We start from the raw sequence: 13,986 nt of genomic DNA on the forward strand, positions 1-13,986 counted from the left end.
GGCTCCTTGCAGGGAGCCTGTTTCTACCCCTGCCTGTATCTCTGCCTCTCTCTGTGTGTCTCTCATGAATAAATAAATAAAATCTTTAAAAAAAAAAAAGATTGTATAAAAACTAATGTGTTTCTCTTGCTTACTTTGATTTATTTATTTTTAATTTTTTTCTGTTAGTTCTACAGTGGCAAATATTCCTTCATTAGCTAAAAGCAAAGAATAGAATTAACACTAAGTCTCAGATCTTCATCCTCCTCATTAAAGAAAAGAGAAAATGTGAGTTCTTCTGCTTGAGGAACTACCAAAGAAAGTGAGTGGAGTAGTTCAAAAACAATCAAGTTATCCCCCAAATCAGGTGATTGATGCCCTGAGCACATTCACTCTGTGACTGAGCAACATTTTACCCAGTAACAGAACTCTTATAGAAAAAGTGGAGAATCCTGACATTCTAAAACTATACTCATTTTCCAAACCAGCCTGATAAAAGGAGGGCCTCAAAGCTCTCTGCAGGTTAAAGGGAGAGCAGAATTAAGTCTGGTTTTCTAATAGAATCTTTCTGGCTCCTAAAATGACCCATGTTAATTAAGGACTCTGTAATTTGTATATACCGTAGGATGCATAGGAGCTGTCAAGAGGTAAGTAAAAAATAAATAAATAAATGTGCCGCCTTTTCTCTATAGACACCTTTTCCCCCTTACAAATCACACAGGAATAGTAAAATCCTACTGTGAACTGTCCTACAGATCTTCTTGCCTCTGGGCTCTATTGGTTATCACTGTGTTGAAGTAGTTCAGTGTGTGGATGTTTGCCTCACTGAATGTTACTTTTGCCTCTGTGCCCTCAAAGTGTGTGGATATCCCGGTGGTTCTGCCTCAACAGACTCTTGCCACTAGAGAAAATGAAAGTCGTATTTGTTCCCAGGCCAGTAGGAGGCTCCCTGCCAAGACCCATCCGTTGCTGGTGACATGCACATGCTGTGTGAATCACAGGGCCACATGGTGGACTTTTATTATGTCAGCCCAGGAGTGTGGTCTGCCAATCCCCAATCCAGAAGCCCACCCCCAGGCGCCTTTGACATTTTAAGTAAAAAATAAATAAAGAGCTTTGTGTGTATCTCAGGGTGAAGAAGATGATGTGGGCCTGGGGGTGTTTCAGTCTGATCTGTAATCCCATGGACTCTCTTTCCCTTAGCCACTTTAGGGCTCACTTTCCTGCCACCTCAGACAGAGGGAAGAATGGCTGAGTGCTGGACACAAACAGCTGGTTAAACCAAGTTGGCTGGGTTTTAAGGGCTTTTTTTTTTTTTTTAAGCAGATAAAACTCACATCTTCCTGAAAATATCTAACTGGCCATAATATTTCAATTCTCTAACAGATTTTTATTCATTAATTGAATGTGGATCTAGGGAATTACTTAAGGAATAATACAATTATTATAGGACTTTACACTGGGAAAAATATCGAGACTCCAAAAACTGTGTAGCCAAGCAATTTTCTGTCTTAAGAACATAAATGCTAATTTAGTCAACAAGCAGATCAAACCCAAATAAGATAATGAAAAATTAGGTTAACTTTAAAAAGTTAAATTTCATTTCCTGAAAATTTTATTGATAACAATAACTAATAACTATGGAGCATATATTACATGCTAGGCCATATCCCTTGTGTTTTACATATATATTTACATTTTTATATTTATACAATATTACAATATAATTCAATTGATCCTTATAAAACTCTGTGAGATTGGTCCTATTACTACCCTTTTTTAACAGATGAGAAAGCTGAGATATGACTTGTGTAAGCCTGCTCAGCTAACAAGCAACAGAACTGAAATTTAAACCCAAGAACCCTAATTGCAAAATGCATGTGCCTTCCTTGGCTACCTGCTGATGGCTCAGAGAGCAAAAGTACAATTCTTCATTTTAAAATCATCATTTTGCTGCTTCTGTCATTTCAGAGCCTACTCATGCCTTTTCTCCGAGATAGACTGTTTCTTTTGTAAGCTACCTCTGACTCAAAATCTATGTTGACTTTGCAAAATATCTTTCCTGGCTATGAGAATTATGAATAGAAATTTGAAAATGTATTGTTGCACAAGTAACCATAATCCCTACATTTGCTGGCTTCATCAAAAGTATGTAATGCTTCATAGCCTTGGGAATTTTATATCATAGTATACTACATGCCATTTCCTTATACATACCACACCATCATCTGGACTTGCCTCCTACTCCACCCCTGGAAACATCCAATAGGTTTGCCTTTCCGACTGTTAAACAGAGCATTTCAGTTGCCTCAACCACCAAAGCAGAGGCTATAATAACAGTTGAGTCTGCACCATTTCTCCTTTTAAAGATTTCTCTTCCAGTGAATTTATTCTTGCTGTGTTTTTCTCTAGAACTCTGATATCTATTTAATGAGAAGGTAAGTGTGTTTTGAGGACAAGTCAGAACCCCTGAATTCTTAATCTTGATCTTTGCTTGGGACTTTGGGCAAGTTACTCAACCTCCTCCTGACTCAGATTCTCAGAGTTTGGGTGGACAACATCTGCCTCCTAGAGTATACTCCTCAGTTTGAAGGCCAATCAAAATTTGTAAGGTAATTTTTTCCTGCTTTATGAAGGCCCCCTAGTGTCATAGCAGCTCTGGATTTGAGAACATATGGTGTTAGTATATGTGGCAACTCTTCTCTCATTTAAGGTGCAAAAATACAAAGAAAGCTCTTACTGAAAATACCCTTTGGAAGTACAGGATTCTTGAACAGACCAGATGGCAGGTTTGGCTCACCTTGACCTGAGATGTTGCTCTTCTAGCGATGGGGGCCAGGCTCATGATTCTTCGGATGTCACCATAGCTGATGGAGTGGGTAACCGTAGCTGGAGAGTGTGAGCAACAGCCCCTGTGATGATGACCTTTTTTTCCCCTCCTCTTTCTTCCTGAGGCCAGCAAGTAACCCATTCGTGACCCGGAACATTCTGATTGCACTTTTCTGTGCAGTCACATTTGATAAACACCTTGAGCAGCCGGGAACTGGAGAGGGTGGGGCACACAGGCATGAGGGACAGACAACTTGAAGAGTAGTTCTCCCACTCTGACAAGGTGTGGTGCTTAAGCTGGAATTTTTGAGATAAATAGAGCCATTGGAAAGAACTTCTCTTTCACTTATAGAAATCCCTACCTTTTTTTTTTTTTTTTTTTAATCACAGCACACTTCTTCATTTTCTTTGTAAGTGGAAGGAAAAGGTGAATTTCTTGGCAATCTAGTGTTTGTTAAACTAATGGTTCAAACTGCCTATCTCATCTTTATTTCAATAGGCCCTGCTAACTCATGGATCCTTAATACAAGATGAGGATCTCCTCCTCAAGGTCTCTTGTCACATCACTCTCCAGCTAGGTTTCTTTTCCTCATTTCTTTTCCCAGCTATTCCAAGTCCTAGTCCCATGAGAAGTCCTAAGACAAGTGCTCCTCCATGCTCTGAAAGGCTCCTTTACTATCTCTCAGTGGAATCACTGAGTCCAACCCTAAGGACAGGAACTGATATTTATTACCTATACAATATTCCTAGACTGGAATTTCTATTTCCCTCTTTTTAATTTTTTCATTAAATATCAATATCAAAAAATTATAAAATAGGTGTAATATACCCAGAACATGATGGATGGATATTAATCTAAGCAAAAAACATACCACTTTCTTTGAAGTCTTCTGTGTTCATACGTTTCCCTCACATCTTCTTCACTCTTTCCTCAGTAAATCCACTGTTTTGAATTTTTAGTTTATCATTCACATCCTTTTCTTTGTAACTTTACCATATATGTTTGTATCCTATAATGTTATATTGTTTAGCTAAAAATGTTTTAAATTTTATGCATGTATCATCTGTGACTTGCTCTTTTATATTCCTAAGATTCATCCATATTGCTATATGTAACTGTAATTCTTTCATTTATTTGCTTATTCTATTCCAGTGTATGAATACACTTCAGTTTTTTAATCTATTCTCCTGTTGAGGGACATATGGATTGATTCCTTTTGCTTATTTGCTATTACAAACTGTCACTGTAAACATGCTTATATTCCCTAGACACAGGTCCAAGATATTCTCTAAACTAGAGTATATGTCTAAGAGTAGACATCGGATGGAGCACCTGGGTGCCTAAGTCAGTTAAGCATCTGCCTTTGGCTCAGGTCATGATCCCAAGTCTGAGATAGAGCCCTGCATCAGGCAATAAGGAGTCTGCTTCTCCCTCTCCTGCCCCTCCCTTCCTTCTGCTCATGCATTTTCTCTCTCAAATAAGTAGATAAAATCTTCTTTGTTTTTTTTTTTTTTTTTTTTAAATCTTTATTTATTTATGATAGTCACACAGAGAGAGAGAGAGGCAGAGACACAGGCAGAGGGAGAAGCAGGCTCCATGCACCGGGAGCCCGACGTGGGATTCGATCCCGGGTCTCCAGGATCACGCCCTGGGCCAAAGGCAGGCGCCAAACCGCTGCGCCACCCAGGGATCCCTCTTCTTTGTTTTTTAAAAAGAGTGGACACTGGGTTACAGTGTACCCACTATGCACATTTTTCATTTTACTGAATAATGTCAAACTATAGTTTCTAACAGTGGTGAATGGAAGTAACATAGACTGTTCTTGACAACTGTTAGCCAACATAAATTTTTTCCCAATTAAGAAGTTGTGAATAGTTATGGTTTGAATTTGTATTTCCTGATTACTAATGAGGTTGGACACATTTCATGTGTTCATTGGCCATTAATGTTTTCTCTTATGTGAAGTGTCTGTTCAAGTCTTTTGCTTATTCTTTTTTTTTTTTTTTTTTTTTTTTTTTTAACACATCATCAACATTTATTGTTCAGTTTTCCCCCAACTGGCCAGTGCTGGGCCCAGGGGGCTGGGCCTCTATGAGAAGCAGTTGGTCTGGGGGCCCACTATGGCCCCCCTAATGTGCCCTGAGGCCTGGTGGTAACCCCTGGGCCTGTCAGTCCTCCCCTTAGGCTTTCCAGGTCCTGAAGTCCTGGTGGGGCCTGGGGCTATGTAAGACCCAAGAAAGCTGCCTCAGAGGAGGAGCAGGCCACGTGGGGGAAGGTTGCATGGTGCCTCAGAACCTACCAAGTCCAACATCAGCAGGTGACAGGAGGGAAACTGAAACAAGATAGAACTCAGAGGAAAAGGTGACAGGGAGTCTGAAGATGAGAGGGAGACAACCAGCATCTTTCAGGCCCTGAACCAGAAAGGGTTAGGAGGGAGGCTTCCCAGTAATCCTCCTTCCTGGCTTCTGGAAAGTTGAGCAGGAAGGAGCAGGCCTATGTGGTAGGTCCTGAACAGCTCCATCCCCGGGATGTCCAAAGGGAGCCCTGGCTTGAGGGAGCCGTGGTGCCTGGATGGGTCCTGTGCACCCCCACCCTTGGAGGGGTGGCAGAGGGGTGCCACCAGCCTCAGCCCCACTGGGCCTTCACTGAGCTTTTTTGGTCCCCTTCTGGTTCTTCAGCATCACGTAGGTGATGAACACTCCCACAAACAGGAGCAGCAGGAGGCCAGCAGCCAGTGGGATGGCGACAGCATAGGCTCTGGGCAGGAACTACTTGTGGATGACATGCTGACTGTCGATGAAAGGCAAGAGAATCACCCAGGCGGTGTAGTAGATGAAGATGATTAGGCTAATGGCGATGAGGCCGAGTCCCACCACCTGGTCTGCCCCCGTGGCCATCTCCCCCACGATCTCACAGCCCAGCTGGAAGCCTGCTTATTCTTTTTCTATTATGTGATTGGTCCTTTTCTCATTGATTTATAGGAATTCTTTATATATTCTAAAGGGAAATTATTTGTCAGTTACATACATTACAGATACTTTCTCCCAGTTTAGGACTTGTCTTTTCACTTTCTTTATGGTGTCATTTTACTAATCAGAAGTTTATCCCTCCAATTAAATATCAATCTTTGGTCATTTGCTTTTTTTTTTTTTTTTTTAACAAATGTTTGAGAAATTCTTCCCTAACTAAGGGATCAAAAGGATGTTCTCCCTTAGATACTCCCCTTTAGAAGTTAGATATTTTTGTCTTTTACATGTAAGTCTTTAACTAGCATTGATTCAAAAAATAACCAATTAGCAGGGTACCTGGGTGGCTCAGTCAGTTAAGCATCTGCCTTCAGCTCATGTCATGATCCCAGGGTCCTGGGACAGAGGCATTGGGATCCCTGCTCAGTGGGGAGCCTGCTTCTCCCTCTCCCTCTGCCTGCCGCTCTCCATGCTTGTGCTTTCTCTCTCTCTGTCAAATAAATAAATAAAATCTAAAAACAAATAATAAATTAGCTCAATACCATATGCTGAGGTAGTGTAATAAACTGAATTTCCATATATACATATGTCTCTTGCTGGACTCTATTTTATTTAGAAAGTCAATTTGCCTAGCCTAGTGCCAATAACTTTTGCATCATTTAATATGATTTTATGTTAATTATTGACAAAAATTATGACATTCCCCCTCCTTCTTTGTTATTTTTCATTAAAAGTATTTTGAATATTCTTGAATGTTATCCTCCCACATAAGTTTTAGGATCATTTTTTCAGGTTGACCACAAATACACACAGAGCTGTAGTGATTGGAATTGCATAAAGATAGATAAATTTGGGAAAAATTGATATTTTAACAATACTGAGTTTTCCAGGACCCTACCACAAAATATCTCCTAATGTATTTAGATTTTCATTAATGTCTTTCAATGAAGTAGGTTTTATAATTTCTCTCTGGAAGTCTTACATATTTATTATTAGAATTATTCTTAGGTTACCTCATATATTTATATATATGTATATATATACACACATATATATACACATATATATTTTTATTATACCTTACATATTTTTGCCATGGTAAAAGACATATTTTTATTAAATTACATTTTCTAGCCACTTGTTGCTGATTTAAAGGATATTTTGCATAAGATTGGATTTATTGGCCTATTGAATGTTTGGTAAGATTTTGCTGGTAAAACGGTATATTCCTGGTGTTTTCCTTGTAGGAAGATTTTTCAACTACTAGTTACATTTCTGTAAGATTATAGGAGCATACAGGGTCCCTGGGTAGCTCAGTTGTTTAAATATCTGTCTTTGGCACAGGTCATGATCCTAGAGTCCCTGGATCAAGCTCCCCGATGGAGCCCCATGATGGAGCACCAGCACGGGCTCCCTGCTCAGCAGGGAATCTGCTTCTTCCTCTCCTTCTGCCCCTCCCCCTGCTCATGTTCTCTTTCTGGCTTGCTCACTCTCTCTCAAATAAATATATAAAAACTTAAAAAAAAAAAAAAAGATTATAGGACCATAAAGTTTTTCTGTTTCTTCTTGGTTACTTTTAAGTAAGTTATGCTTTTATAGAAATTGCCCATTTTATTGTTTTCAAATTTGTTGGTAAAAAAATGTTTCTAATATTCCCTTATTTGCTTCTTAAAAATCTCTGTAGAATCTGTAATGCCCCCTCCTAAAATGATTTGTTCTCTATCTCTTGAACAAGTTTACCAAAAATTTGTCAATTTCAGTGGTCCTTTGAAAGAACTTTATTTTGTGAAGCTTCCTTTTGAATATTTGTTTTTTATTACATTAATCTCCGTTCTTACTTTTATTTCCTTTTACTTTTTTCATTTATTTTTTCTATTTATTTCCTTTTGGTTATTTCAGCTCAACTCATTAATTTTCGAACATTCTTTATTTCTAAGTATTTTGCTTATAAATTTCCTTTCATAAAGGGACACCTGAGTGGCTCAGTGGTTGAGCATCTGCCTTTGGCTCAGGGCATGATCCTGGGGTCCTGGGATCGAGTCCTGCATCAGACTTCCCGCGGGGACCCTGCATCTCCTTCTGCCTATGTCTCTGCCTCTCTCTGTGTGTCTCTCATGAATAGAGAAATAAAAATATTTTTAAAAAATAATAATAAAAAAATTTTCCTTCTATGTTCCACTTTGAATTCCACATTTTATCTCTATGATTATATATTTGCATATTTTTCTTTATGGTTCTTTCACTTTTTTTTCATATATATTTAAAGCTATGCTTCTAGATGCTACAAGTTTAAAACTACTATAACTTCCTGGTGAACTGAACCATGTATCATTAAGTGGCTTTTTAATCTTCATTAACATTTTTTTTGCCTTAATGTCTATTTTGTCTGATATTAATATACGTATACTTTCTTTTAGTTAGTATTTTTTTAAAACAGCTTTTTCTATATTATTACCTTTGAGCTTTCTTTATTCTTATGCTTTAAGTAAATCCATGTAACTATTTTTTTTATTTTTATTTTTTTTTAAAGATTTTATTTATTTATTCATGATAGTCACACAGAGAGAGGGAGAGAGAGAGGCAGAGACACAGGCAGGGATTCGACGTGGGATTCGATCCCGGGTCTCCAGGATCGCGCCCTGGGCCAAAGGCAGGTGCCAAACCGCTGCGCCACCCAGGGATCCCCTCCATGTAACTATTTTTAAAAATCAAATCTATCTTTATCTTTTTACTGTAGCATTTAGTTCATTTATATTTATTGGAAATACTGATATATTCAAATTTATTTCTACCATCATATGTTGTATTTTAAATTTATTCTGGTGTGTCTGAGTGGCTCAGTCATTAAGCAAGTGACTCTTGGTTTCAGCTCAAGTCATGATCTCGGAGTTGTGAGATCAAGCCCTGCATCAGGCTCTATGCTCAGGATGGCATCTGCTTCAGATTCTCTCTCCCTCCCACTCTCTTTCTCTCTCACAAATAAGTAAATAAATAAAATCTTTTAAAAAAAATTTATCCTGACTCTTCATTAGTTTTTTCCCCTTTCTTTTCTTGTCTTCTTCTTAAAGATTTTATTTATTTATTTATTTATTTATTTATTTATTTATTTATGAGAGAGAGAGGAATTGAGAGTGTATGAGCAGGGCTCTTGCTCAGTGGGGAGGAACAAGCAGACTCTGCACTGAGCATGGAGCCCAATGTGGGACCTGATCCCAAGATCCTAAGATCATGATGAGCTGAAATCAAAAGTGAGTCACTCAACCAACTGAGCCATCCAGGTGCCCCTCTTGCCTCTTTTGGATGTTTTCTTTCTTTTCAAAAAGCTTTTACCTTCTACTAGTTTAAAAGTTATAGTTTTTTATTTCAGGTTTTAAGGATCACCTTAGAAATTTTTATCAGTCTAAAGTTAATATCTCCCTTCATCCTACAAAATCCAAGATCTTAAAACACTTTAACATCACTCTCTTCCTGATATATATGCTGTTTGTATGTGTATTTTTTCTAATTTTTCATCTCATAATATGTTGTTATTGTTGTAGCTTTATACAGTCAATATTTATATTTAGCCAACAAGTCACCTTTTGTTGCATAGTATTTTTTCTTGAATCTCAGGCCCTTCATCTGTGATCACTTTCCTTTTACCTAAAGTAGATACTTTAGAGATTTGTTTAGTAACAACCTGTTGATGTTTATTTTTAAATATTTTTATTTTTCAAGGTTTCTCCCCCAGCATATTGAAGATATCCTTTCATTGTCTTCTAGTTTCCATTGTTGCTTTCAGTAGGTAGCTATAAATTCATTGTTGTTTCTTTGAAGTTACTTTGTCTTTTCTCTCTGGCTACTTTAAAGATCTTCTGTATGCCTTTGGTGTTCCCTAGTTTTGCTAAGATATTTCTAAGTATAGATTTTTATTTATTTGTTTAACCTGCTTGAAGATTATAGATATTTTAATTACTTTCTCCTGTTCTAAAATTCTTAGTCATTATCTCTCCAAACATTTCTCTTGCTTCCTCCCCTTCTTTCCATCTAGGATTCTCATGAGACACATGTTAGAGTTTTTCCATGAATGCTCTCTGTTTCTTAACTTCTCTTTTGAATTTTCCATCTCTCTGTCTTCTTTTGTTGCATTTTAGATGAGATGTTTTGATTTATCAACGAGTTTAAAAATTCTGACTTCAACCAGAACTAGTATTTTACCAAACCTAATTCATGGAATATTACATTTTAAATTATTATTTTTTAATGTATAGAAATTCTATTTGATTCTTTTTCAACCTTCCTATGCCTTTTTATACTTTCTTACTCATAACTCATACATTCAACATAATCTTTCAGATCTTTAAACATGTATATTTTATAGTCTATATGTGATAATTCCACTACCTAAATTCTTTGAAGTTCTGATCTATCTGTTGTTTCTTCTTTCACCCATTATTTCCTCTTACCTTATGCATTTTGTGAACATTGATCAAGAACTCATATTTCTTGGTATTTTAAAGATGGAAATTCTTTCAAGCTTATTTTGAAGCCGGATTCCTTTTGAGAAGATTATGTTTCATTCCACCAATTGCCTGGAAAACTACAAACCTAGAACCTTTCTTTTTTTTCCATGGACTTCACATATGTAAAATCACCTCTTATTTGCTATAGCTATTTTAAATAGCAAACACAGGGTTAGAATATTATTTATCTCTGGAGATCTTGAGAAACATTGTATAAAAGCTAAAGAATAAATGAAAAAGATGTCTAGGTATTTGACATGTTTTCAATAAACATAGTTAATTTAAGAATTTACATGAAATCTGCATGATCCTCAAGGTGGGGATGTCATTATGTTATAAATTGGAGTTTACAAGGTGTGTCCTCCTGAAGCTTTAGGATCATTTTTAAATAACGTATTTTAAAGTAATTATCAGGTAGAGGTTTTGTGGATCTCATGACTTCAAATTCTCAAGGGGAAAACATTTCATTTTCCTCTAAGAAGGAGTATGTTTTGCCACAGGCAAATTTCTTGGGAGGTGGCAGGAGAGGATGGGGACTTATTTTTAGCTCACCCTTACACTGAAGATTCAACCTTTTAGGACATAAGTTTTATGCAAGGGAGAGTTTCCTCTTATATGTCCCACCTTGGGGAGGCCTTTGGTTTTATTTCCTCTCTTTCCACACTCCAAGATAGTGAAAACCAAAGTTTCGTCTTACAGTGTTTGCAAATACACTCAAGACAAAAGCTAGCTTCTGTGTTCGTTAACTTTCTGGGTTCCACTTTTACTTGGTTGGTGTTTTCTGAGTAGTCTCTCCTTTCTTACCATGTTATTGATACATTTTAGAGATGTTAAAGTGTTTTTCCAGCATTTTTACTTGTTTTCAGTGGGAATATTGGTCAGGATGTTTAGACTTCCATACTGCTAGAAATAGAAGTCTACTCTTTCAGGTTTTGGTGACTTAGAGTTGCCTTCTCTTATCCCTTTCTATTCAGTTTTAAAATGCTAACAATGGCCATTACCCAGAAATATCTATCCAAGGCACACAGTTGTCTTACACTCCAATCAGACTTCTCTTTCTCCTTTTGTTTCCCTACTTGCACCAACCAGTACCAGAGACAGTATGGTCAGAGTTTGTGTGTAGGGTTACTCAGGGGAGGGTGAAAGGGTAGAAAAAAGCTGGATTGTCATTGCTAGTGACTGATTGGAGAAATGCATTTTGTTGTTCTATGTTGAAGACCAGAATACATTTTCTCATAGAAGCAATATGATAGGTGATTTTGAATGTAGATCAAAAAGTATGTTTAGTGTAATTATTTATGTACATATGAATTAAATGAGCTCTGTGGGTTTGCTTATGAATCTAACTGGTCATTAATTGAATTCCAACAAAGATATTTTAGACTGAGCTTTTGGACTATAATCATATTAAATATGCCTTGTGTGGTTCATTTCAAAGTATTTATGTCTTATTCTTGTAATTTATAAACTCCTTGACAGTATAGACCATCTTTCCTACTTCTTTATCTTCCCTACATCTTCTAGTTTAAGAATTATGAGTAGATGGCCAGTGGATTATTTCAGAATGTCAGCCGGTAGACCATGGAATATCTTTGGAACTCTTTTATTTTCCCTAATTTATCCCCCATCTGGGTACTAATTGTCCAAGGAAAAAAACCTCACGAATTCCAAAAGAAATGGGGCTTTGAATAAAACTTTTAATGATTGCTGATTTGTCAATTGTAACTCAGCCACTCAGTTAAATTCTAGGTCACGAATAGAAATGAAGTACACAAGTATCAAAATCAAACATGGAATGTATGAACACGTGATCATTTGGCTATGGGTATGCCTGTGTGCCTTAGATTCTAAACTTTGTTGGGTATCTAGTGTTATTCTAAAGGTATCTACTTGTATGTCCTATTGCTTTTGCTGACCTCTTTCTGTTTAATTTTTAGAAAAAAATATATTGGGGGATGTCAAAATAGAAAAACTAATCCATACATTACAAAAAATATAGGGAAACTAACGTTCTTCAATTTAGAAATAAGTACAGCTCGCAGAATGCCACAGTTCAGGGAGCAAAAATTGTTATGTTTTGAAATTGAAAATGATTCTTTTATAAAGGAAGCTGACCACAATTTCCAGCAGGACTGTTGCCTGAAGGAAAATTTCCTAGGCTTCAGCCTCTGTTATGCTTAACAATGAACCATACAAGTCTGGACAGATGGTTGGATTCCAAAGTGTTTCTCATGTTACAGTATTTTTTTCCTATTGTCTTTCCTGAATTCTGCAGGGAAAAGAGAAAATGCTATAACTTTCAAAAAGTATAAAGAATATCCTCAGTACATTTTGGGAAGTCACAAGTACTAAATATTAATTATCTCAGAAATCTCTTTTTGTTTTTTTAGAAATACTTTCTTGGTTAAAATCCAATTGCTAAAAAAAATAAATAAATAAAAATAAAATAAAATCCAATTGCTTATTCTGGACAGTATGACCTATCTTCCTTACTGTCTTTATTGCTAGAAATACAAAATGTAAGATGTATTTATATCTTTTCATAGAAGATCTCTTCTATGTTCCTTGTCTCAAAGTATGGTAAAATTATCCATTCCACTTTGAGCTATGGTAAAGTAAAAAAAACTCAGGATTCTTTTCAAGGACATTCATATCCATCCAACAGCAATACTGCATTTATTCTCTAAACAGCCCTCAAATTTGTCCAATTTTCTGTATCTCTATTACTCTGGTCTGGTGATCTGATATTTCTCACCTGGATTGTTGCAATAAATGCCCAACTGATCTACCTGCAATCACCTTCTTCCTCTCTTCCCCTAATATACGCTACAATCCAAACAGAATGAATGTTTCCAGATGCAAATCTGCTCATGTTCCTCCTGCTACCAGTAGTGTCCTATGACACTTAGGGTAAGCACAAAATTCCTTACCTGGCACACAGGTGCCAGCTAAACAACCTGAACAACCCCTACTTAACTCTCCAAACTCACCCCATATCAACTTTCTCCTTTTATCTCTAGGTCAACTAATTTGGCCTTCTTTCATTTCCTCTATATTTCTTTCTACATCAGGGCTGTTCTTCACCATTTTAACTTCATTAAGCCCTGTTCTTCTTACAGAGTTTAATTCCAACATCACATCCTTAGGGAATCCCCCATTCACCTTCTCTTGTTTTACCCAAATTATTAGGTCAAGTCCTGTTGTTTTCCCTCACAGAACCACATAGCTTATCTCTCTTTCACAGCACTTAGACAAAAGGAGGAGATTTATGATCCTGTGCATTAGGCATCCGGGTTTCAAGTGAGGGAACAAAAGCAGAGTTATATTTATTTAGTAATCCACCTCTAAGATTCAAGCCAACATTTCTAAACCACAGAAAAAAGTGTACATAAAAATATTATACTTAAGTGTTCTCAAAAGAGCCAGGAATTATTCAGTAAATAAGTATCAGATGTTCTTCAGCAATAGATAGGCTGCTGAGTATGTAATTTAAGACCTAGAAATATATTAGCAATTATTCCCACTTAACCCCCATAAAATACAGAGAAGAAAAATGAGTCTCAAAGTGAATCTCAAAGGTATCACAAATACTTAAAGATGAGAATGAAATAGAATTAGTCACAAATATCTGTTGAACACTATTATACGTAACAATTTTCCTATAACCAAGTCTGCTTTCTATTACTACATGCTATTTCTGTTTAAACAC

General features: G+C 36.8%; 1 protein-coding gene, 1 long non-coding RNA gene and 1 pseudogene across 5 annotated transcripts in view; 2 read left to right on the forward strand and 1 right to left on the reverse strand.

Moving 5' to 3' along the window:
* Nucleotides 1-13,986, forward strand: part of LOC144303972 (uncharacterized) — a 209,040-nt gene that overhangs the window by 55,811 nt on the left and 139,243 nt on the right. The window lies entirely within an intron of this gene.
* The window catches only part of ALPK1 (alpha kinase 1), a 118,943-nt gene that overhangs the window by 40,520 nt on the left and 64,437 nt on the right, over nucleotides 1-13,986 (forward strand). The window contains exon 1 of one of the 4 annotated variants that reach the window (XM_077882303.1): nucleotides 277-301. The exons of the other annotated variants lie outside the window; for them this stretch is intronic. The gene's annotated coding sequence lies outside the window, so the exon portion shown is untranslated. Of the gene's footprint in view, nucleotides 1-276; nucleotides 302-13,986 lie in introns of those variants that run through there. 4 annotated transcript variants of the gene reach the window in all.
* On the reverse strand, nucleotides 4,817-5,733 carry LOC144304250 (dolichol phosphate-mannose biosynthesis regulatory protein-like; annotated as a pseudogene).

The sequence above is a fragment of the Canis aureus genome, chromosome 33 (assembly GCF_053574225.1).
Source record: "Canis aureus isolate CA01 chromosome 33, VMU_Caureus_v.1.0, whole genome shotgun sequence".
Taxonomy (NCBI): Eukaryota; Metazoa; Chordata; class Mammalia; order Carnivora; family Canidae; genus Canis; species Canis aureus.